This window comes from Argopecten irradians, chromosome 11 (genome assembly GCF_041381155.1).
Source record: "Argopecten irradians isolate NY chromosome 11, Ai_NY, whole genome shotgun sequence".
Lineage (NCBI taxonomy): Eukaryota > Metazoa > Mollusca > Bivalvia > Pectinida > Pectinidae > Argopecten > Argopecten irradians.
This window is the reverse complement of record NC_091144.1, coordinates 16,782,771-16,810,550: the sequence shown is the minus strand read 5'-3', so window position 1 is coordinate 16,810,550 and position 27,780 is coordinate 16,782,771. Positions and strand designations below refer to the sequence as shown.

General features: G+C 35.6%; 1 protein-coding gene and 1 long non-coding RNA gene across 2 annotated transcripts in view; one reads left to right on the top strand and one right to left on the bottom strand.

Annotated features, from left to right (window-relative positions):
• Positions 1–14,555, bottom strand: part of LOC138334858 (uncharacterized) — an 89,629-nt gene extending 75,074 nt beyond the window's left edge. Inside the window, 1 exon segment of the mRNA XM_069283642.1 lies at positions 14,138–14,555. The gene's annotated coding sequence lies outside the window, so the exon portion shown is untranslated.
• LOC138334861 (uncharacterized) overlaps positions 1–27,780 on the top strand; it is a 52,364-nt gene that overhangs the window by 1,866 nt on the left and 22,718 nt on the right. The window contains exon 2 of the long non-coding RNA XR_011210199.1: positions 20,345–20,548. This is a non-coding gene — a long non-coding RNA (uncharacterized lncRNA). The remainder of the gene's footprint in view (positions 1–20,344; positions 20,549–27,780) is intronic.

The following is a 27,780-nucleotide window of genomic DNA, read 5'->3' as shown; positions in this document are numbered from 1 at the left end:
ATGAGTATCTAAACAACATCAATTAGATTATGTTGTCTTTGATAGCAGGGAGTTAAAAACAGCAAACGACCTGCTGGCTCTGATCAGGGTCAGGCTGTAATAAATTTTAATTAAACTATCAGACGTAATTTTTGGTGAAACGGATCAGAACTGTATACTGAAATAAACTTTACACAATCAGCATGTTGACATCAAACCAAGTTGTCGAAATTCCGTATCAATAGTGTGCTATTATACAAAGTATTTATTGAGCCAACTTTAACTCACAATACAAATATATAACGGTAAGCCACCCATACACTCGAGATCGAAAAGTGCCTAAATAAGCTGTGTACTGCCCGGATTGATGCTTTCTGTAACGAAAATCCCACACACACGTAGGGGCCACTGCTACTGACAAACAAAACCACCTGTCGATACAAAGCAATGAGCAGGCTTAATACCATTGATGATGACAGTGGTACACGTACATTAGTCTATACAGCTTAATACCAAGTCCTGATGCAGCTGGATAATGCGAATATTAATCAAGTATTGATGGAATATTCTTATTTGCAGTATTTGTAAAATAAACAATAATAGAGATAAGTTGTATGTGAACGTCTTGGTCTAGTTCATCATAAAAAGAGAGATTTCTTTATTTTGTATTTTAAGTATGGGATAACACCGCTTGTACCTTTTTTCTTTAGGAAACGACTAATTTTCGTTCATGATTTAATTGTTTGGACTACATTCATTACTTATTCTTTTGTTAATAGTTGCTTGATCCCCGTGCGCCTACAATACTGGAGAAACTCAATATATCAATTAATTGCCTATCACAGCTATTCTGTCACACTAATGACGCTACGTCATGAAAATCCTCCAACTTAGTTTCATTCATGTATTTATAGAGGATCTTGCGAGAGTGACTATTTTATATGAAATTTATCAAACGAGTTCAATAATTTGATATGCCACGATAATTTAGTCGAGGGACACATCATATTATTTACCGAGTTTGATAAATTTCATATCACATAGTCACAAGTGTAAGATTCTATTTATCACTTAACTTGTAATAATACAATGTAAGTAAAACTAAAGCTTTCATCACTATATAAAACAGTAGAAATCCTGCTCGGATGTGACGTTTCCGTCTTCGGAGACAATCATGGGACTTCGTGTATATAATTCAATTTTGCTTGTAACGAGCATTTTCATTGGCTTAAAAATTTACTTTATCAGCCCATAATGGAAAAAATGGCGTCGGTGTTTGTAACGTTGCTTCTGATTGGCTGAGATGACGGCGTAATGATTTCATAGACAAAAGAGTCCCAAAATGAATTTCAAATATTGAAGAGATTATCTTTAGTAAATTGAATTATAAGGATTAATTTGAATAGATATTTTTTTATGTTATGGAGATATGAATAGATTTTTTTTATGTTATGGAGATATAACACAAAATTCTGCGTGTACTCTCATCATAAACCGCTTCGCGGTTTATTTAGAGTACACTCAGATTTTTGTGTTATATCTCCATAATATAAAAAATCTATTCAAGTTAATCCTTAAATATTATGACGTCAAAACTACCTCCGACGTGATAATAATGTTATTAAACATGTGTATTACGATATATATGACATGGCTGGACAAGCTAGTTATGTGATAACATACGATTTAATACGAAACATAATGGACACAGGCTGTAAGCCTTTGTGTCTATACCATATACTTCTGGTGTACAATTTTCCGTTACGATATCTGTAGTTAAATCAGCGTTCATATAAAAATAAGTACTTTTTCAGTGATTTTCTAATAGCATTTCAAAATGATTCACATTCATGGCATCCACAACATGTTACGTAAAGTATTTCATTTTTAAATCAGTCGAAAACTGAAAAAGTGTTTTCTTATCTCCAACCGACATCGCTTTCTTGAATAGTTTTTCGTGTTACCCCTTGTTCTGCTATTTAAATCCATGTGGAGAATATCTCCTGTTACATGATTATTATAAACAAGCAAATTCGTGGAATTTTCATCCCCCGCTTTCAGGACATATTGAAAGTAAACATTATTGAGTTTAGGTTTAACTTGGTTGAAACATTAAAAAATAAACTGAAGTCTTATTCGGAAGTAAGACATCTAACTTTGTTACCAAGTTTGAAGAAAATTGGTTAATATTGATTACAGTTATTGTACGGAAGTGGCAGAAAATGACTTTTTTAGTTAATGAAAGGTGTATAACTCTGTTAATTAAGATCTGCGATCGAACTTGGCTAACCCCTTAAGACATTTAACTTTGTTACCAAGTTTTAACAATATTAGTTTTAACATTTGTTAGTTATTACACAGAAACTGCAGAAAAATGACATTTGTACTAAATTAAAGGGTAATAATTCTGATAAATAACATCCGCTGAAAGAGTTGATAGAACCTGGCTAGGCACTTAACCATGTTATCAAGTTTAAAGAAAATCGGTTAATATTTATAACAGTTATTTTACGGAGGTGACAGAAACTTCCTTTTTTTATTTAAGCAACGGACCATAACTCCGCTAAAAAGGTCCATCGACAGTCGCGATCAAACTTGGCCGAGCCCTTAAGGCATTTAACCTTGTCATAAAGTTTGAAGAAAATCGGTTTACATTTGATACAGTTATTTCACGGAAACGAAGTGTTACAGACAGACGGACAGACAGACAGACACGCAGGCAGTCAGACAGACAGACAGACCAAATTGATATCCCCCGTTTCGGAGAAAGCGGGGATAATATCGTTCACAATCTTGTACGTTTTATTAAATCTCCTCGGATACGTCGATGTTGGAGTGTGGGTAGATTTAAACGTTGGAATATTTAGGGTTAGCTTAGGTGCGTTGAACATTCTCGACTAATTCAATGTACTCCACGTTATATGGCCTCCACAGCTTCGGGCATTTTTTAAAGGAGGCCTTACGAGTGACTTGAATAATAATTTAAACATTTTTTTTCGTCCAAATATGTAAAAGTTCTCCTGATAAAACTATTGGCTTTGTTAACTCAAAGTGCATATGTACCTTAAAATTTAGGTCGGCATCTACCACTGCACCGATATCCTTCTCTGATGTTATATTTTCTTTCCGGATTCCCCTTTTGATTTATTGTAAGATCTTTGCATTTATTTCGATGAAATTTTAATAACCATTTATCCGACCATTTTTGTAGTTTGTTGAGATCTACATCACTGTGACATTCTTTATCTCTGTAACGTTTCGTATCGTCTGCAAAACAAGGGGACTTTAAGTCTGGCAATTCGGGTAAATCATTTATATACACAACATAGAGAACAGGACCGATTACGCTACCCTGTGGAATGCCGATGATCACTAGGTATGTTTTTGAGGATTCGCCGTTCACAATTACTCTCTGACAATGATGGCTGAGGAAATCCTGGATCCAATTCGTAATCTGTTTACTGATTCCATATCCTTCTAGTTTTTTTAACAATCACCTATGTGGAACTTGATCAAGGCTTTCATAAAGTCCATATAGATGAAATCCAGCTCACCTCCTCTAGTAACCATTAGCAGTTAGAGTTGCGTTGATTTTCCCGAAATAAATCCATATTGTTTGTACGTACGCAGATTATTGTGTCCAAATCTTTAACTGTGCTGTTTCTTACGAGTTTTTCTAAAGTTTTCCCAATTATACTGGTTAGACTGACTGGCCTAAATTTTCCAGATTCCGACTTAGACCCTCTTTTAAAATTCGCTGTAATATTGGCCTCCTTCCATTCACTTGGAAGTTTCCCGTCCATTAGTGATTTATTGGAGACGTCGGATATATTCTTACTTATTTGTTTCCTTAATTCTTTCATAACTTAAAGGTGCATCGGATCCGGACCTTGAGATTTATTCTCATCCAGTTTCGATAAGAGATTTTCAACAGTATTTTCAGTACATTCATTTTCCTGGAAAGGGTGGTTTGTTACCCTTTTATAAAAGTCTGGTACATTACGAGGGGTCTTTTTGTGTGAAGATGCTACTGAAGGAATTCGCTAAACCTTCAGCTTTGTCCTTATCATTTACTGTCATTTCGGTGTCCTCTCCGTCCAGACGTTTAAGTAGGATATCCCGGTTTTAACTTGCCTGTTAGAATTAACATATTTCTAAAATATTTTCGTTTGGCCTTTAGTATTCGTTGCAATTTTCTTTTCCAGGTCTCGTTTTGATTTTTCTAATTTCCCATTTTACCCGATTTTGTATTTTTGCGTATTTTTTTTTAATTTCTTCTCGTTTTTAGTTTTCATGTTATGGTGCTAAGCTTTGTGTAACTTGTTGATTTTTCGCAGAATTGATCCATTCAGTGGCGAATTTCTTTTCTGTGTATTATTCTGATTTGTGTGTTTGTATCTCGGGATGATCTTTTCTCAATGACTACATTTCCTGGATAATATCTGTCCAATAGCAATAAATGCTCTCTCTCATGCCGTTGTAGTTTCCTTTGTGGTATTTGAATCGCACCTTGGTATTGTTTTATGTTTGGTATGGCAAAAACAACGTAAAACAATATGGCCATTGTCCAAGATGCTGGGTATACTCCCTCTTTTGGCCCTGGTATAATCTCGCACAAGCTTATATAAATAATTATCTCTTAGACACTCGATAAAATTCTCTCCTTCCTTGTCGTTGGATGACCAAGTATCTAGTTGATTTTAGGTAAATTGAAGTCATCTATAATCAATAAATGACTATAGGTGTTTTTGATCCAATGGTTGTTATAAGATTGTTCAATTGTTCAATGTTTTCGGATGATGAGTTTGAGCTAATATAAATACATCCTATCAGAACGCAATCATTTCCCCCTAAATTGATTTTAACCCATACGCCTTCTTGAGATTGACTTCCGATATTCACCTCTACTCCTCCGAAACTTTCCCTGATGTATATTCCGACACGTCTGCAACGACGGCATTTCATCATTTCACCGTCTGATCGTGGGTAATCGCTCTACAAAGTCTGAATGTCCACGGTAGCCACTTCCCGAGGAATTGCTACGGTTCTTTGCGCCTCTTAATGATCTGTGGATGGCTTTCTTCTTCCTCGCTCCTTCGCTACTGTCACCATTGTCCGCTGACCGGCCACCACCAGGCAATTCGGAAAACTTCGATTTTTAAAGTGTCTCGGCGCTCGGTTGTTGCTGTTAGTTTGCAGTCAGATAGAGAGGGCTCTAAAAACGATCCCGTCATAGTGCGTCCCTCACTGATATAATTTACACTTACATTTTTAATGCCTTAATAAATCTCGGTCTGAGCTGAGACAATAGCAGCTGTTGTCCTTGACAACGGGGGATTTGGTAGACTCTGCATTGACACAAACGATATTGAGGATTTTTAAGTATGGAGCGTTCTTCACAAGTTGTATAACTAATAGTGTATTTCCATCGAATAACAACAAATGTCCGGAACATAAATCCATTACTATAATTTTGGTCAGGCAATTTGATATGAACGCAACACCGAAGCCAGTACCAGTATTATGGGAACATGATGTAACGCATACATGTCATAACAAATAGGCTTGCGGCTACTTATCTTCGTGATTGTCAGTTCAAAACCAGTTTGTGGACATTACTTTTAACGAATATCAAATTAAAATTCCGGTGAATTTACTTTGACCGCAAATTTCGCAAAAGATAATCGTATGCGAAAGAAAGCAGGTTTACAGTATTGGTGGAGAAACTTGATATATTTATTTACGAGATTATCAAAATGAAAAAAAAAAAACATCTGAATTATTAAAATTATAAAATAAATGACAATGGGTAGGTAAGGCAAGGTCATTCTAGGACGGCTTCTCCTATATGGCATATGTGATGTGTGCATTGAGTGACTAACTTTCTTCATACAAATCTTGTTCACTTTATGTTGCATTGAAGCTTACTGCCAAAGACATGGAACAACACACAGCGACCTTCCATAATATAGTGAATATGACGTGTCTCTTCCAGGAGATATAATCAATGGTCAAAAGCGAGGCCGTGTCAAGATATATGAGAAAAGACAAGTTGAAAAAGGTCGCGATTTTTTTTACAATCGTAGAGTTGGAGCAGCAGGTACAAATATAACACCCAAGCTAATAATTGTACATATCTCTATCAATTCAGTAATTGGGGCGTTCGATAAATGGCATCATTGTCATGTTGATAACGAACATATAGTGTTAAAGCTTCAAGCCATATACATAGACATTGATCTTATTACGATTCCATTCTCATCAGCGCGAAGAACATCCGCTATATGACATATTCATTTAACTACAAAATACCTTTGAAGCCAATTAAAGTAGCAGTATAATGCATGCGTTGGTCTTTCTCCTGAGATGGTCTTGTATACTTATAATAGTTAGATTCATATGGACAAATGACAGAATAATGTCTACGTTGTCAATACGTTTATCACGGCTTGTCCTCACAATAGCCTCAGGCGTTAAAAACAAATCGTATATATGATCTATCAAATGTACCTTCCAGGAGGTACAGTGACCGTTATATAGAACTTCCTTTTCTCAGTATAATAATTTGCCTTAGTCACATTGCATATTCAGTATCTGAAAAAGAATCTTGATAGTCCAAGGTCCCTGGTGACCTATACGTCAACAAATAAAGACCTTAAATAGTCGGGCTATCTTAATTTTCTTATTATATCCGAACAGAATGTCCACTGAAGGTTACGTGTCTCGGGTTACGAGTTCGAGTATTATCGCAAAAAACTGAACTCCTATTGGCAGTTAATCTCAAGTTCCTTATTCCATTTAAGTTAAACGGAACCAGAAACTAGATCCCAACGACCGCCTGCCACTCCCGTTTGTCACTCTGTTTCCCCCGAAATGCCCGCGTACTGTATAATAAAGATTTCAGCAGTTCAGCCAATAATGATATTTCTTGTAGATTTGTTGAGTATCTTCTAAGAACTGGCCAATACCTCAAACTATTCATAACAAAATGCAAGTAAATGTTATATACCTATAAATATATTTATATAATCCGTTCCTTAAGGAGGGTCCAATGCCGTTACACTAGTAGTAGGTGTAATAGACCATTTATAGAATCCGTTCCCTTAAGGAGGATCCTATGCCGTTACACTAGTAGTAGGTGTAATAGACCATTTAACAGTTCCCTTAATGAGGGTCCAATGCCGTTACACTAGTAGTAGGTGTAATAGACCATTTATAGAATCCGTTCCTTAAGGAGGGTCCAATGCCGTTACACTAGTAGTAGGTGTAATAGACCATTTATAGAATCCGTTCCTTAAGGAGGGTCCAATGCCGTTACACTAGTAGTAGGTGTAATAGACCATTAAAAGATTCCGTTCCCTTAAGGAGGGTCCAATGCCGTTACACTAGTAGTAGGTGTAATAGACCATTTATAGAATCCGTTCCCTTAAGGAAGGTCCAATGCCGTTACACTAGTAGTAGGTGTAATACACCATTTATAGATTCCGTTCCCTTAAGGAGGGTCCAATGCCGTTACACTAGTAGTTGGTGTAATAGACCATTTATAGAATCCGTTCCTTAATGAGGATCCAATGCCGTTACACTAGTAGTAAGTGTAATAGACCATTTATAGAATCCGTTCCCTTAAGGAGGGTCCAATGCCGTTAACACTAGTAGTAGGTGTAATAGACCATTTAAAGATTCCGTTCCCTTAAGGAGGGTCCAATGCCGTTACACTAGTAGTAGGTGTAATAGACCATTTATAGAATCCGTTCCTTAAGGAGGGTCCAATGCCGTTACACTAGTAGTAGGTGTAATAGACCATTTATAGAATCCGTTCCCTTAAGGAGGGTCCAATGCCGTTACACTAGTAGTAGGTGTAATAGACCATTTAAAGATTCCGTTCCCTTAAGGAGGGTCCAATGCCGTTACACTAGTAGTAGGTGTAATAGACCATTAAAAGATTCCGTTCCCTTAAGGAGGGTCCAATGCCGTACACTAGTAGTAGGTATAATAGACCATTTATAGAATCCGTTCCCTTAAGGAGGGTCCAATGCCGTTACACTAGTAGTAGGTGTAATAGACCATTAAAAGATTCCGTTCCCTTAAGGAGGGTCCAATGCCGTTACACTAGTAGTAGGTGTAATAGACCATTTATAGAATCCGTTCCCTTAACGAGACTCTAATGCCGCTACACTAGTAGTAGGTGTAATAGACCATTTACAAAATCCGTTCCTTAATGAGGGTCCAATGCCGTTACACTAGTAGTAGGTGTAATAGACCATTTATAGAATCCGTTCCTTAAGGAGGGTCCAATGCCGTTACACTAGTAGTAGGTGTAATAGACCATTTATAGAATCCGTTCCTTAAGGAGGGTCCAATGCCGTTACACTAGTAGTAGGTGTAATAGACCATTTAAAGATTCCGTTCCCTTAAGGAGGGTCCAATGCCGTTACACTAGTAGTAGGTGTAATAGACCATTTATAGAATCCGTTCCCTTAAGGAGGATCCAATGCTGTTACACTAGTAGTAGGTGTAATAGACCATTTAAAGATTCCGTTCCCTTAAGGAGGGTCCAATGCCGTAACACCAGTAGTAGGTGTAATAGACCATTTATAGATTCCGTTCCCTTAAGGAGGGTCCAATGCCGTTACACTAGTAGTAGGTGTAATAGACCATTTATAGATTCCGTTCCCTTAAGGAGGGTCCAATGCCGTTACACTAGCAGTAGGTGTAATAGACCATTTATAGAATCCGTTCCCTTAAGGAGACTCTAATGCCGCTACACTAGTAGTAGGTGTAATAGACCATTTACAGAATCCGTTCCTTAATGAGGGTCCAATGCCGTTACACTAGTAGTAGGTGTAATAGACCATTTATAGAATCCGTTCCTTAAGGAGGGTCCAATGCCGTTACACTAGTAGTAGGTGTAATAGACCATTTATAGAATCCGTTCCCTTAAGGAGGGTCCAATGCCGTTACACTAGTAGTAGGTGTAATAGACCATTTAAAGATTCCGTTCCCTTAAGGAGGGTCCAATGCCGTTACACTAGTAGTAGGTGTAATAGACCATTTATAGAATCCGTTCCCTTAAGGAGGATCCAATGCTGTTACACTAGTAGTAGGTGTAATAGACCATTTAAAGATTCCGTTCCCTTAAGGAGGGTCCAATGCCGTAACACCAGTAGTAGGTGTAATAGACCATTTATAGATTCCGTTCCCTTAAGGAGGGTCCAATGCCGTTACACTAGTAGTAGGTGTAATAGACCATTTATAGATTCCGTTCCCTTAAAGAGGGTCCAATGCCGTTACACTAGTAGTAGGTGTAATAGACCATTTATAGAATCCGTTCCCTTAAGGAGGGTCCAATGCCGTTACACTAGTAGTAGGTGTAATAGACCATTAAAAGATTCCGTTCCCTTAAGGAGGGTCCAATGCCGTTACACTAGTAGTAGGTGTAATAGACCATTTATAGAATCCGTTCCCTTAAGGAGACTCTAATGCTGCTACACTAGTAGTAGGTGTAATAGACCATTTACAGAATCCGTTCCTTAATGAGGGTCCAATGCCGTTACACTAGTAGTAGGTGTAATAGACCATTTATAGATTCCGTTCCCTTAAGGAGGGTCCAATGCCGTTACACTAGTAGTAGGTGTAATAGACCATTTATAGAATCCGTTCCCTTAAGGAGGATCCAATGCTGTTACACTAGTAGTAGGTGTAATAGACCATTTAAAGATTCCGTTCCCTTAAGGAGGGTCCAATGCCGTAACACCAGTAGTAGGTGTAATAGACCATTTATAGATTCCGTTCCCTTAAGGAGGGTCCAATGCCGTTACACTAGTAGTAGGTGTAATAGACCATTTATAGATTCCGTTCCCTTAAAGAGGGTCCAATGCCGTTACACTAGTAGTAGGTGTAATAGACCATTTATAGAATCCGTTCCCTTAAGGAGGGTCCAATGCCGTTACACTAGTAGTAGGTGTAATAGACCATTAATAGATTCCGTTCCCTTAAAGAGGGTCCAATGCCGTTACACTAGTAGTAGGTGTAATAGACCATTTATAGATTCCGTTCCCTTAAGGAGGGTCCAATGCCGTTACACTAGTAGTAGGTGTAATAGACCATTTATAGATTCCGTTCCCTTAAAGAGGGTCCAATGCCGTTACACTAGTAGTAGGTGTAGTAGGTGTAATAGACCATTTATAGAATCCGTTCCCTTAAGGAGGGTCCAATGCCGTTACACTAGTAGTAGGTGTAATAGACCATTTATAGAATCCGTTCCCTTAAGGAGGGTCCAATGCCGTTACACTAGTAGTAGGTGTAATAGACCATTTATAGATTCCGTTCCCTTAAGGAGGGTCCAATGCCTTTACACTAGTAGTAGGTGTAATAGACCATTTAAAGATTCCTTTTCCTTAAGGAGGGTCCAATGCCGTTACACTAGTAGTAGGTGTAATAGACCATTTATAGAATCCGTTCCTTAAGGAGGGTCCAATGCCGTTACACTAGTAGTAGGTGTAATAGACCATTTATAGATCCCGTTCCCTTAAAGAGGGTCCAATGCCGTTACACTAGTAGTAGGTGTAATAGACCATTTAAAGATTCCGTTCCCTTAAGGAGACTCTAATGCCGTATTAGAAGGTTTGATAGACCATACATTTATAGATTCCGTTAAGCAAAATGGACTAGTCGATGATTATCAATATAACTTTTGATCATGTTGCGCTGCCACACTGGGTCTCCATGGTTTGTATAGCGAATGTCGTGTGTCGTCGATATCACTAGATGGGTATGGCTTGTACCATCGATTTGACTTGGACTGGTATGGCGTATGGTGGCTATTTTGATCTTAATGAGTAATACATATATCATTTATTTGACATGTATATGTATGACAAGGTTAGGAGATAAACCATAAATCAGCACTATCTATCTCATGTAAAACCGAATTTTTGCTGCGATGTATTATCATCAGTTTGTAACAGACTCAGAACAAACAGAAATATCCATTACTTCTGTATCAACTCATTACACTGTATGCAACGAAGGGCGACAATGTGTTGTTTAAAACTATAACAATCAGTTGTAATATTACTATACGTTTAAAACTTAATACCCACTAAAGATATTACTATAAGTTTAAAACTATAACATTTAATATTAATAAAACTATAAGCTTAAAACTGTAACATTTAGTATTGATATAACTATAAGCTGAAAACTATAACACCCAGTAGTTAAATTACAATAAGTGTAAAACTATAATAATTGATATTAATACAACTATAAGGTTAAAACTATAACAATCAATAATAACATTACTTTTAGTTAAAAACTAAAACACCCAATAATAATATTACTATACGTTTAAAACTATAACACTCACTACTAATATTACTATACGTTTAAAACTATAACACTCACTACTAATATTACTGTACGTTTAAAACTTTAATACCCAGTGATAATATTGCTATACGTTTAAAACTATACCACTTAGTAGTAATATAACTATAAGTTTAAAACTATAACATCAAGTAATGATATTAATTAATATAAGTTTAAAACACCACATTCATGCTGTTTTGGCGATTTTTAGTTATTTAGGACCCTACTATGACGATAACTTACACAAACAGTAGGCGGCTTTATCAAACCATTGGTTTTGGTATTTTCGGGAGGGGAGGGCTCAAGGTAACACCAAAGGTGCCCTATTCGAATTACATAGTAATAATTATTAGATATGTATATATTAAACGAGGGCAGTCGTGTCTTAAAGGTATTAAAGTCAAAAGGTTGCTTCCCCTGGCATAATGAACATAAATATTTTATGATCAAGTTTACGTTCATTTGCATACCGTGTCAGTATGCCACGATGCTAGGTGTGAAAGTTTGTCATCTCGAGATTACACTTACGATAGTTGATGGTGCTTGTATAACTCTTGCTAACCATAGCCATTTGTACTTCTTATTTCAACACTCGAAGGCGATGATCTATTTGATTGGACTGATGTCAGAATTTATTTCTCAGGTAATGCTCATGTGATCGGGTGAAAGATTCATTCCGACGCTAACAAATCATGATATTAAACTGTGTGCAGTTTATATCCATTAGAGGTGTTTTACTATGTTAATGCTGTCTCCTATTCCACGTCTGTTTACACTTTTTATGCTTAAGAATTTATTCTTTATATTTTTTATTCCAGTAATTTTACTATTGGTTTAAAGATTTTTCACTGCTGGAAAATACTGTTTTAGGAATATTTCTAAACGTAGTTTTTTTATTGTGGACATTTGAGAGTCGAGTGACATCCCGTAAACACACCTGTTTTCAGGGAGAGGGCTTATATAGGCAAAGCCTGCTGCCCAGTCCCTATTAAATCGAATGATTTAATAAAATATTTTGAAATGAAACACCTTATTCTCAAAATAAGTCATTCAACTTATTAATTTACACATCACTTTATGTTGTTTTCACGAAATTGTCCAGAATTACTCCATTAAATCACTGACACAAGAAAATGTGTGATATGATGACATGGATGTTTGTTATACAAAGACAGATACATGACGAGATGGATATTTAATACATATCTACGTATTAAACAAGAATGAAACGTTATCATGTCATTTGATTATATTTTTTGAAAAAGGGCTAAATTATTCTTCATTTCAATATTGTCAATATTCGGTAGATATTCCCGTTTGAAAAACCAGGTCGTTGATATGATACTGAGCAAAATATATTCCCTAAAGATGAGATTTCTGTATTAATACCTCGGTTTTATGTGTACGATTGCCTGATATTCCTTAATGATAATAAGTCTCCGAAGTGTTTCTGTTTCTCATGGAAGAGGTTAATATTAAGTAATTATATACGCTAAGGTATTATGATGTAAGATAACTATAATTGTCCGACTTGGTCCAGTCGCTATGAACATACAGTCAGGAAATAACAAAGGTTTTATCACGTCATACGTCGATAGGTTTGTCGAGGTTTCCACAGTTTTCTGTGCATTTAGCTCTATAACTAAGGACAATTAAGTGATTATTTAAAAGATGTATACTTTAACGAGCTACGATAAAAATTTTTTATCACATTTTAAAAGATTTCCTTTCCTTTCATGTCTGTGCTTAACATGCTTACAATGTATTTTTCCGACATCATTTAAGATAAAAATCCACTACATTTTATTTTTACATGGTCAATTGAATTGAAACCAGTTTATTTATCGACAATTTGTATGACTCACAATTACAAGTACACTCACCCTATCACACTCACGAACACACACCCACACCATCACACACCACACACACACACACACACACACACACACACACACACACGATAGTATAATATTGTCGATATAACGTCCTTTTAGCAAATAACATTCTCTACGTGTAGAAATTGACAGGCATGTTTCGTATTTCTATGTAGCCATATACGCTTGTCAAGTGACATTGAATTGGACGAGATAGTCCACACCAACTTCCGTTTTCTTCTACCATCCACGATATATGTATCGATGCTTATCTTTTAATTTTTAATATTTCTTTTTATTATTTGTTCACCAGAAATTATCATGGATGGTAGAAGAAAACGGAAGTTGGTGTGGACTATCTCGTCCAATTCAATGTCACTTGACAAGCGTACATGGCTACATAGAAATACGAAACATGCCTGTCAATTTCTACACGTAGAGAATGTTATTTGCTAAAAGGACGTTATATCGACAATATTATATGTTGACCTCAAGCGACCTAGTTATCAGTGGACAGTGTGTTTGACTTCTTAATAGACATCCAAAGGTTAATAACAGATAGGAGTCAGTCATTTTAAAGGCATCTCCTATACCTATTGCAGCCATAAGGTGATTGTTAGTCGAATTGTCGAATGATTCAGTTCTTCATTTCTTAACGTGCGACAGACTTAACCGAATTATATTTTATATCATTCGCCAAGAAAAAATATCTGAGAGTATATTAGGCTAATTTGCTGACAGGCAAAATACTTTCTTAACATTGTGGTATAAGTAGAAATGGATAAGTTAGTCTAAATTGATATTTGCCATGTATTAATATTTTAAATGATAATGTATACTCCGTATTACAAAATCGTGACAGAAAAAGTAACAGAAAAAAGTTCACTGAACCAAGACTTATATGTACTTACCAGTGTGTAGCATTAAAAAGACGTTGACAAAGTAATAATGTTGTTACTGTTCGAGTGACACATGTAAATACATCCGAGCCTGACCAAAGACAGGTATCCCGCACTATCACATCAACACTGTCTGCCCAGCTGGTGTTAATGCTACATTAATCCTCCGTCGCAAGCATTATAATATCCTCGAGTCTTACGTAGTAGTCCTTAAGATTGCATATAAAAGTATGCATATTTGATACCAGGAATTAAGGTTGTCAGCGCCGCTAAGCATGGAAATTAATAGATGTCTCTCACTCAGTTGATATATATCCCCATCAAGCTGATGAAAAATGGAGACGTCGCAATAGTGTGAATTATGCTAGAATATCTGAGATTGCCTCTCCACATTATGCACTGAAAACTCGTCAACCACGACGATGTGCATTCCTTACCTACTGACGCAGCTCGCGTGCTAATTACCTATCATAAATATTCACAGTGTTGTTGTTATACGTTTAGGTAACTGTAATTGTCAACATTCGCTCATGGATGGGAATGGTTGGTTGATTGTTTTGACCTGGCGTCCTATTTATACAAAGGTCATTTTATATTGTGAAGTCCCACGTACATTGTATATCTTAAAATACCCCGACCTTGAACGATAACAATTACAAACAAGAAGAAGAAGGGTATCCTCTATGTGCAATACAGTTGCTTGTTTTGGGAGGCTGCAGTGTATTTGTGCTGTCTCATTATGATAGTCGAATTCTTGCCCTTTTTATAGTACTTTCTTACTGAAACATGCCGCCAAATACACCAACTAATCACAAGCACATCCCATCCGAATACTTTGTATTGAAAACGGGCGAACACGTCGTCCAAATCACGTTACGCAATGCGCTAAGCAGTAACAGAAACCGACATTTTTAATGACGCGGTCAGGGAAATAAACCCAGTACCTTCCTCATAAGGGAAGAGGCCTCGGTTGATGTGGAAGGAATGGAGTTAGAGAGATGAAATGAAGAAATTTTTTGATTGTCCAGGATCCGTTTGATAATGGCGATCTAGATCAGACGTAGATACCGTCTATATTACCAATGAAGTAAAACATTTCTTTATATCAATCAAACCATTCACTCAGTATTAAAATCACAATAAGGAGGGGGGAGTTCAGAATCAATGTCACTTACATGTTAAATTGGTCTACTATACAAAGACATACAGGACGAAATTTGTGTTTCCTGGAATAAATAAAAATTGACTAAGTCACAATTGTTCAGGGCAAAAAGTAAAGATTTGAAATACGTCTTTTGTTTAAAGAAATCGGAGTCTGCTTTGTTATATTACGTTTGTCCTTTGGTTTGTTCTATTAGGCTATTGTGGTTTATATGTAATGGGATGACATTATCATATAATAAGTTCAGTGATGTCTTTCCACGATTATCATTGGTCATTATTGTGTAACCTATCATCAAACGTAATACCAAAGTACTACGTCGTATATGCATATTCAAGAGTTATCTGCCCTTGCGGATAGGTATCGATTGTGACATCACGAAATTGTGAGCGTAACATAATATTGTTCAGAGACACCATTATTGCTCACACAATGATGACGTCATAATCAATACCTTTCTGCTAGGGAGACAACTCTGTAATATGTAAAGACGAAATAAGAGGTTTAGCATTAAGCTATAACTTTGTTCCGAGATATGAAATATGATTGGTTTTCGGTACAAATAAATATAGTCATGTATATTATTAATAATTCCTACTCAAAATAGTTATTATTCAAACAAAGAAAATGTCCTACAGATAAGATATAAAAGAGGGAAAAAATAGGAATCCGTATGCGTCTTTTTATACCGCTGCAGTGGACATAAGTTTCAAAGTTATTTATGTAAGGAAGTCAGATATTTCTCTAGGCTAATACTAAAATTAGTTTCAGATTCTTGTTGCTGAATATATAGGATATGAAGCATAATTGAATAACAATTACACCAGGCACCGACTAGTGTCAGTTGTTGTAGCATTGTACTTGGTTAATTGATTCGCCTTAATGTATTATATCTGTAATATGTTGTGTGTGCGAGTATCGGTATTTTATGAGAATGTGAAATATTCCTGCTATGTGTCTTTTATAGAACTATTTCACTTTAACATGCCATGTAAGGAAAACATGATACATGTATAAGAGTTTTTTCCCAAACAACTATTGCATTTTTTTAGGTATAACTGATCTACATGCATATTCACACGTAAGAACAAACCTAATTTGATAACATTCGCAATCACTGGACATTATATTTGTTACGAATTGTGTCGTTTCATTTTATTTCTGAAATTTAGTGAACTGGCTTGCCTCCAGATGATGAATATTACGACGTTTTATCCGTGTTAATGTAGTCTGTCTAGATTAGCAAGGTGACCTTAGCCCGAACGACTAACTACATGTATATACACAATGTCAAGGCTCTCTACTATCACATTTCAGACATTTCGCTAGGTCAGTTTTTAGTCAGCGAACATGAAAAATAAAAATATAGTATTACAGATTGATATCTTCTTCTCTTCTCATGTTTACAAGTTTATGACTTAGCATTAGTCGTTTTCTGGATGTCAACAATTAAAAAAATAATCTTTTTGTATGTTTAATGTTAACCTATTGGTAACATGGATAATAATGATTAAGTCAAATTTAAAGATATAAATATAATTGGAAAAAAATTTTCAAAGTTTGCTTTACAACAGACAACTACCATTTGCCATATATGGAGTTGAAAAAAACACCTGCAAATTTTATAGTCCTACCTCACTGCAGCATAATATCAAAGGCAGCAACACGCACCACTTTATAATAACACCGCCTAGATGATGAAGGTTTGATTAGTTTACAGCTGAGGCCATTTAAGGACGGTATCTACTGGGTGCTATGCGTTCCATGTCTGAATGTGTTTATAATTAGGGAGGTTGCGGTATATACGTATTCATGTAGTTGGTAATTATATACCATATACAGAATAATGTACAGTACATATATATAGTATATCGTACAAGACAAAAAAAGCAGATCATTTGCAATAGTGGCTTTCAATATATCATCATATAATGTTTCGGCAAATTAACCGCTGTCAATTTGCAGTTTACAAGATGTAACCTTTTAAAGAAATCAAATTCGTTAAGCAGCACACTTGGCAGGAGACGGTTTAGCTGATGTTGTACCCAAAGGAAATCTTCACAAAAGAACAAATGTGGGATTCGACTTGTTGTATTCCTTAGGGCTATTTATCTGCCATTACATCGATTGCAATAAAGATGATACGCCACAGAGGATTAGATTGGAGAGTCCAGGTGTTATAGCTTCGCTGTCTGAGAAAAAACCAATTGTGCTACTAATTAATACATATATACGTAAGAAGGAATTGTCTGGAGAATCAAAGTAACTTATTGTGTAAAAAGGAAAAGCCCACACGCGTTATAAATCCTATGGGATTCTGTCGTCAATCATTGAAACATCAGATCAGTTCCCGTTTTTTTTTTTTTTTTTTTTTTTTTTTACATTTTTTATCCCCCTTCTGATTACTGTTATAAAGCATATAAAAATGAATGTAAAATTTAAATTGGGTTGAACTGTTTTATAGGTTAATTAGATTACTAACAATCAGGGCCATTTATGGACGGCCTTCCTTGTAAGCGGTATGTGGTGGGCCTGGTATTGGTTTGAAAGACAATTTGACAATGTACTACTTGTACATGTACGCCCAACGTTTGTGCCATAAGAGTGTGTTTCCCTCATTGCTATTGATCCACATAAAGTAAGTTTATTTAAAGTTTACATATCACTCTTTCATCTCATATTTATATGTTGTGTATTTTTCTTTTACAAAACCTTATCTATTTAGCAATTAATTATTTTTTAAAGCCAATTTTAACAAAGTGAAGGAACCGATGTTATAAAAAGTTAATAATGCACAAAATTATTAATATTTTGAAAATGAAAATGGAAATTATTCAAATATTCGCTGTGACGACAGCCAATTCGCTATCTTTATGCTGAAGCTGGATACAATCTGCCAGTTAAGAAAATCATGTATACTGAGAATATTTAGAGGAATTAACAGTGTTGGACAACATTTTTCCCGAAACGTATATAAGATAGAGCCTGACCATTAATACAAGATAATGGTGGACGGACACGGCACAGCCCTGCAGTATTCCCCATGGCCAGTTCCCCATTGAGTATCAGTGATAAGATGGTGGAATCAATCTGTAGTGACATACATTCTCTTAACTTAGTAATTGTTTCCTTACTCCAAATTTAAACTTTGTTTTACACATTTAAGTGGGGTAAGAAATGAGGAAATGAGGTCCGAGGCTATCAACATAAATCTAAGTACTCAATGTAAAAGGTGGATACTTCATAACATTATTTTGATGAATTAAAGGGATGTTGATCAAAACGAAAATCGAAGAAGTTTTAGACGAAACTGGAGAATAAATTAATACCCTTGTTATGAGCAATATATTCTATGGTATTCTATAGGAACATGATTAGCATAGATCACTCTTTTTCAAGCATATACACATTATATCTAGTTAAGTTTGATAAGATATGTCTTTGGTCGGCATCGTTGTGGAGAAGTTCTGATTAATCTTATTAAATATTCTGTTACCAATCTACCTATGTCTCTTGTTGACTGGTAGCACTTATATTTAATTCGATGTCCATCAAAGCTATTCTGAATTGAAGCTATAAATGTCAGTAACTTAAACTTTGCATTCCAAGTGTAAAAACTCAGATCTTACAATTCAGTTGTATTAGTAAATAATGGAAGTAGGCTTTCATCGAATTGACTCAATATAGGGTAAACGAAAATTAGAGATTTGATACCCACTTTTATTCATCTTCAATTATATCAGGTATTATATGTAAATTTTGGGTTTTCCTATGGGGGGCATATAATACAATGTTTCAGTAGCTTTAGGTGAGTTGAACTCCTTTGATTAATTTTTGTGGAGTTTTTACTGATCCTGACTGAAAGTTACTGGTCCTAGACTCCTTACAAAGTTACAATTCATCCATGTAGTTTACAGCAAAGTAATAGTTTTAATTGTACAATTTGATCTTCAACCTTTCTACAATTATATTGCCATTTTTTTGTATCCTCTAACTGGACCAAAAAGTTGCGAGACAAAGGACCAGTTACATGGCAAAAATTGTCTGCCCTACTATAAAGTTGCTGGTCACGGGCAGATGGACAAGCGTTAATTTCGAACGCTGCTCGCATCAAATGCGAGTAACCTGTGGTGCTATCATTGCCTGTGTCAAGTTACTCGCATCACATAAATGCGAGTAACATGACGTCTGATAGTAACTTTAGCTACTATCATTTGGATGTCCATCCCTCGGCCTCCTCATTAGAGCTACAGTTCCTCCCCTTCCCTAATACTGTCTCAGGTACACACCACAGCGATAAGGTGTTTGGTGTCAGAGAAGCTGAGAAGCCTCTAATCAACTCTATTGTATTTATTATCAACATAACTGGTTAGGTTGCTACAATATCTGTATATGAATATTGTAAATAAAGGCAGTATATATTTTTTGAGTATGTATACTTAATCCTGATAAAACTAGGTATGGATCCCATTCATGTTTATACCAGTATACAATATACCTGAAATTATATTGACAGTTTAGTCTGTCGTTTATTTCCTGTATAACGCTGGCATCGTTATTCAACCCTAGCAGAAAGTTGGACCCCCGAACCTAGAGACAATTGTAACAGAATGTATTCATACTAGCTACACATGTTTCTGACCAATAAATTACAATATTGTGATAAATATTCTATCACAATTTATCTGTACACAGGCAAGTCATAAACCATTTCATACTTGCTTTGTATTTTGACATATAATGCCCGGTAATTGTTTTTAGCTTAGAAACACCCAGGCCTACATTCTGTCGAGTATGTACACATGAGTGCACAGGAATTTCGGGACAAAAAGTAGAAGCTATCCCAAGAGGTGGAGACTATGTCAAAAAACCCATTCCACCTATATTTCATTTGTACCCGATTCTTATGACAATATTATTCCTTAAACAAAATATCAAATGACAGACAACTCTTTGTATATGAACGATATACCTCAGATATGATCCGTATTACAATAACAATGAGGTTGATTGCGTTCACGTGATATATTAAAGGTATGATTTCTCATTCTTTTTAGTGTCATGATGCTGCCTATTCTGAAGTCTATTCATGGCAAAGGCCTACCATAAATGCCTGGATAATTCGTTTTCTTGTCTATTGAGCAAATGAAGACTTTGCGTTGGCGGACGACGTTGCAAGATGATATGATGTCTTGATGGTGTTTCATACATGCATAAACTCGCTGTCTGGTATTACACTAATCTGGAACCCCTAACAGCATGTAAGTAATACTTTTTCAGATCATTACATGTGAGAAGCATTGATACCAAGACTAATTTTTGCGTCTACTACTGGGTTACATCGATCATTAGGGTACGGTCCATAGCCTTTTATCAATAGTCTTCCACCTCGATAGACACGTGCATACAACGACTAAAGATAATATTATAGCAGTTTGCTTTTGGGTACGGTTAACAACATTTTGCAATCTCCAGTTTTCTGGCTCATTTCTTTAGCAGACTTAATACAAAGACTGCCATTCTACCAATATTTTCTTATTTTTAGAATCCGATGAATGTGTTAACCGTTAATGCATTATAACATGTTTACATTGTATTCTTGCTTGATTTTTTATGTCTAGGCGGAAGGAATGGAAATAAAGGAGTATAAGTGACCGACACACTCTCTCTAGCCTTATACTACTAAAAAGAACCATGCTATCGAATAATGACATTAGGTTGGAATGTCGGTTTGCATCCTCCAATATGTTGTGCTTCCTTTAATATAAACCACATGATAAAGAAGCGTGCACAAAATAAAAGTATTGTTCAAAATCACCAATACGAACTATTCAGAAGAACCACCTCGTGTACATAATAGTTTTATATACTGAAGTCACAATTTATGCGTGCGTGTTTGCGATTTGAGTATAATTTATGATAAAACATTTGCAAAAAAGTAAAACGCGTAATTTCCCGGTTTATATAACAAATATGAGAAATAATAAGTTAGATATACGTTCATTGAACGGTCTGTCGATAATGGCGCGTTTGGCAAAGCGAAGTACAGGATGCTGGCAGCAGCCTCTCTCGTGAAACAGTACGATGTCACGTTGAATACGATATTTGACGATGGTAACGGATGTGATTAAGCTTTAATTAATTGATAAAATATTGCTATAAATAGAAATCTTATTTACAAAAAAATGTCTTGATGGTTATCCGGTTTTTTTCCAGTAAGCTCCGAGCCATTAATCGATAAAATTTATGACAACCATCAGTTATAATATACACACTACATGTATATCGAGGTACGAGTAATTTGAATATTAAAATATTACTAGTATTATTGTTGAATATCAAAAACATAGTCGATCATACAATGCTTTTAAGAAAGGAAGATTATTCCTGTTGTCACGTGTATGACGAGTTTTACAGTCAGATATATCATTTCGCACAGCTAGGGAAGTTAAACTTTAATACAAACTGTCGCTATATTAGTCAAACTGGAGGCGTATCATTGATTGAAGGGTAGAATCGGTAATTATACAATAAGAGTTACGACAATATGTGTTCACAATAACAATAAATAAAAACATATATAATGTTTAAAGAAGAAATACATGTATACTCGGTTTGTATTTCGTTTATCAAAATAACTTCACTACGTACATCTTATTAGCTATTTTCAGCTTTATATAGCTATTTAATTATTATGATAAATAAATAAAACCATATATAATATTTAAATAAATAATACATGTTACTAGGATTGTATTTCGTTTTTCAAAATAAATTCACTACGTACATCTTATAAGCTATTTTAAATATAATTCTAAAAGTCAACTAGCCAAACTAGAAAAACGATTGTCTGTTAGAAAAGGTGGCATCCTGCTAAGCTGACCAATAATGACTATAACGGCGGTTGGTTGGGTGGTTAGAATAACGTCATGGTAACAACCAGGTTCACTCAATGACGGTGTGTATACAGTATGCTAGTGTTGTGACACTTTACTATCACCAATGTAGTGGAACTATTGATGATTTATACTGCCTTACCGCTACACAACAGTGGTCAGTTTGGCTCTCGCACCACTTCAAATTACATTAGCATTGAAGCTACAAACGTTGTAATCGGTGTTCCCTGTATACGTATCGCCATTGAAATTGGATGATCAATTTAAGCGTGATGGTAGCCATAATGGATTTTTTCAGGATATATCGCACAACTACTATCTATCAGCTATTACCATGTGCATTGTCAAAAAAAAAAAAAAAAAAAAAAAAAATCAAGTGAATGGATTTGAAGCCATATCGATACTGATGCAACTCGACTCTTCGTAATATAATAGAACAAATACATGTAGAAGCAATTGATAACCGCATACTATAGTAAATGATTCTATACGAGAAAGAAAGAAAACATCGCCCAAGTGACGATGTCTTTTATTTGTTATTTTTCCGGTTGAAGGTCTACGTTTGTACGAATAATGATTGGATGACTATGCACGCAAGTTATTATTTCATATTAAGGTTCATATTAGTAATGAGTCGGGACTTTTAATTTTTGATACCTTCATAGGCAAACTTTGGTGAGTTAAATGGTGCTTTTGTATCGCACGCCATACTAGCCAAAAATGACCACATTGAAAACATTCCAATTAACCGTATCCAATGCAGCGCCATTATAACGAAACCTGGCAGCATATCTTGCGCAATAATTTATTTTCAGCATAATGAACAATTACATAAGCTGGATTTCAGAGAATGTGTAATTAGCTTTAAGAAGGATATTTATGGCATCAAAAGCAAACACCTGAAACAAACTTCATTAATGAACGCCAACAGTTGGTTAAATAAAATAAATGTTGGCTGCAAGCATGTGCGCCGATGATGTAGGTATACTCGGCTTAAACCAACTTCATATAAGTTAATGAAATAACGTATGCGAAAGAAACTATAACAGTAAAAAATGACCTCCATACCTCTGAAAGTTGACCGATGTGTTTAAAGCTTTACCCACCTGCAGGTATGGGGACTACGTGCATACTGTCTATAACCAACACTTTTGCGATGTAGAACGGTAAACGACCGTTACATTCCTAAACTTAGCCCCCTCCCCCCCCCCAAAAAAAAAAAAAAAAAAAAAAAAAAAAAAAACAAACAAACAAACAACAAAAAACAAAAACAGAAAGAAAGGAAAGAAAAAAAGGAAGTTCTCTAATGATGAACGAACTCGAAATCTGAGGACTTTCATATAAGCGAAAGAAAATGTGTTTCAACTTTTGACTTTACCTAAAATAAAGGACATTTTTATATAAAGATGCTCTACCTCCGATAAACATAAATGATATTCATCATTTGAACTATAATTCATATATGTCTAATTAACACAAAAATAATATAAAATAATTTATTTTACTTTTGGTGTATGCGCAATCAGTACTCATTCCATGTATTTTTTTCGGTATGCAATTAATTTGTTTTTATATTTTTAACCTGAAGTAAAATTAGAAGCTCAAACTGTTCAATGGTGGTAATATTGAAAAGGTACCTTTTGTAATTGAAGAAAAATACTTGATCGTCTACTCCTGTGTTTGATAGTGAAAAAATATCATTTGTCAGCGATGGAGAATCTTTAATCTCATGATCATAAAAGGTTCATCCAAAGCTAAATTTTCCTACTGATTGCAGGGGCGTAGCTAGAGGCTTTTACATGTACAAGCCCAGACGAGGGGTCTGGTGACCCCCAGACGGAATAGGGTTTTAAGGCCCCGACACTGATGTTTGATAATGCTTGTTATTGCTCAACTAGAGTTATTAAAACCAAATGAATAGGTCTGTTTTCTACCTGTACCAGATAATTATGCGTTAATGTTTTACTCGCTTCTGTTTCATTTGCAAGTACAAGGGTATGAACATCTCATGATAAGTTCTACATGTATCTTGAGTGACACTAAAGGGATTTGAGGATAGATGGGCGGAATGTTTTCATGTGTAAAAATTGAATTATACATATATATGAAAAAAAGTGAATGAATAACAAAATTAAAAAAAATACAGCTTACGAATTTTTTTCTTCATAAAGTCTATCTTGACGGGAAGTTTTATTTCTCTATATCTTTTCAACAAGTCAGTAGATTGTGCATTTTCTCTGGGTTGGGATTTTGAAACAATAATCCAATATCTAGATAAGTTGGCCTATCCCTATTCAGATGACTGAATTGAATCTAGCCCGTTAAACCTGCCTATATTAATAGGTTTTTTACCAATATATAGACATTATATTAGGCAAAAATATTTTCAAAAAGCCTAATAATATAAGCAGGTTAAGCGGACTATCTAAGTAGAATCTACTCTGTGTCACTATAATTTGCGAGATGTCACTTTTCCATATTACATCTGTCATCCTTTGATTTTGCGTGTCTTTCAAAGCGGTCTTGTCGTTAATTGTATCTTCATCATATAAACACACAGAACGATTACAGCAAACGGATACGACTTCAAGTTTCCATTTCCGGACTTCCGCATCTGCACGGGTATATTTCAGTATCATTAACTTTAGATAAATCATCTACGTTTAGGTAATTTTATACTTTGCTATCACCGATTACATTCAAAACTTTGACGGTTCGACATAGATGTTTTAACTTTAAAAGACCATACATAACTAATACAAGGATTTTTATATGCAAGCCCGGGCTTCTTAGGTCATCTGACCCGAAGAGTTAGGATGACCTATAGTCATCATACTCCGTCCGTCGTCGTGCGCCGTCCGCTGTGCATAAACGTTTCATTAACTTCTTCTCAATAACCAGAATGCCCAGGGTACTCATATTTGGCCTGTAGGTTGCTGGGATGAAGCGCTACCAAGTTTGTTCAAATGAATGACCTTGACCTTCATTCAAGGTCACAGGGGTCAAAAAGGCTAAACTCTTTAACGACTCTTACCATAAACCAGAAGGTCCAGGGTACCGATATTGGGCCTGTAGCATGCTGGAATGAAGGGCTATCAAGTTTGTTCAAATGAATGACCTTGACCTTCATTCAAGGTCACAGGGGTCACAAAGGCAAAAATCTTTAAACGACTTCTTCTCAAGAACCAGTAGGCCCAGGGTACTCATATTTGGCCTGTAGGTTGCTGGGATGAAGGGCTACCAAGTTTGTTCAAATGAATGACCTTGATCTTCATTCAAGGTCACAGTGGTCAAATAGGCTATTATCTTTAAACAACTTCTTCTCAAGAAACGGAAGGCACAGGTTACTCATATTTGGCCTGTAGGTTGCTGGGATGAAGGGCTACCAAGTTTGTTCAAATGAATAACTTTGACCTTCATTTAAGGTCACAGGGGTCAAATAGTCTAAAATCTTTTAAACAACTTCTGAATATTTAAGAGGCCTACAGACCTGATATTGGGCCCGTGATATGCTGGGATAAAGGGCTACCAAGTTTGTTCAAATGAATGACCTTGACCTTCATTTAAGGTCACAGGGGTAAAATGGACTTAAATCGTTTAAACGACTTCTTCTGAATAACTAAGAGGCCTACAGACCTGATATTGGGCCCGTAACTTGCTGGGATGAAGGGCTATCAAGTTTGTTCAAACGAATGACCTTGACCTTCATTCAAGGTCACAGGGGTCAAAAAGGCTATAGTCTTGAAACAACTTCTCCTGAAGAACCGAATGGCCCAGGATACTTATATTTGGCCTGCAGCATGCTGAGATGAAGGGCTACCAAGTTTGTTCAATTTAATGACCTGGACTGTTTTTCAAGGTAACGGGGTTAAATAAGTTCTTTAAACGACTTCTTGAGAATAACTAGGATATTGGTCCTGTGACATGCTGGGATGAAGGGCTACCATATTTGTTTTTTAAAAAACTAGCGTTGATCTTCATTCACAAGGGTCAAATAGGATAAAGTCTATAAACGACTATGTTGTATTGTGCCAATAGTCAGATGACCGTTAAGGCCCATGGGCCTCTTGTTCTACGCCCCTGGGTTGCTTTATATTTGAGTTTGTTCTAAAAAATTCATTTTGCCTAATAGAAGTCTTTATTGTGGATAGAACAGATGTGTGTAGGATGGGTCGTGTGGTATTTATCATACTAAATCCAAGGTTGTCATATCTCCTTTAAAACTGGCTGATACAGAAATGCATATAAAACATATTATCATTGCTTGCAATAAAATATATCTTAGCGATGAAAATGGAACATATATGTCCACATTTTCAAAACAAAATACGTTACGAAAACTAATATTTATTTTAAATTAAACTTTAAATATCTTTATTTTTGCATAAACAATCTTGGCAATGTCTTGTGTTTCACGGTTTTTGTGTATGATAATTGATATCAGACTCGGTATATAAAGTGAATTAATCAGTGTCAGACAGTATAGGCGATATATTATAGGTAGTAGCCTCACGACTGCCTCACGACCGTATTAAGGCAATCATTTTTGATCTATTTTGTTTCACTTTCGTCCCTGTATGTGTTGCATTAATGCTTGCCGTCTACTCAACCATGATATATGTCGGGCGACCTATTGTATTTACGTCCTTACAAGGACCAGGGACATTAAACGACGTGCAAGGTTAAGAATGCAATGCACCCGGAGAAAATATCACCGATATACGGTTAGTATCTCGTACTTCATACAGATGTCGATAAACAGAGAGGTGGACAGCTAGCGGTGTCTTTATCTTAACCGACCGGCCACCATCGGTTGTTAGGAATGAATACCATTAATAAACAGAATACAATTGCATATGTGTTGCTACACACATATATAATGATGCCAAGCTCAAACTGAAGGGACATAGGGACATATGAAGGTCCTTAACGAAGATTTATATAGACTTAGCTTATTATCTACTACATTTTCATGTAATAAAAGTTGTTGGAATTAAATACGGAACATATGTTTTCGTCTTTGTCATTATGTCAAAATATATCTGAGTTATTTTTTTAAAATTTTTTATTTAGTCGTTCTTACTTTATGTCACACCTATGGAAATGTATTATTATATCAGATATTTACTCTATCTCAATTTCATCAAATTATGTCCTTTCTTGTCATGAAATTAGGCATTCATCACTGTCATTGTTTCTCGATTAACTGCGGTATATTCGTGCTGTGTAATCTTGTAAATCACAAATACAAAAAAAAGACAATGATGAAAACTCTGTCATAAAAATGGGATTTTTTTCTGGAGGCAGCATTTCATCAAATTTGACAGAAAAATAAACAAAAGATGATTCCAAATTCATAAAATATACAGATAAAGTGACAAATACCTATGTTCCTTGCCTATATGCCGACATGGATCGTCGATATGGCTTGAGAGATAATAAAATCTATTGCAGTTCTATATAAATAATTGAAGTATACATGTATTTAATATTTGCAGGCAGGCTACACATACTGGCATATACCGTTACTAGGCATTATGACAGAGAAGGATGTCGTAGTTGACAGGTTTAGAGAATAGAGATGATATACTGTAAAG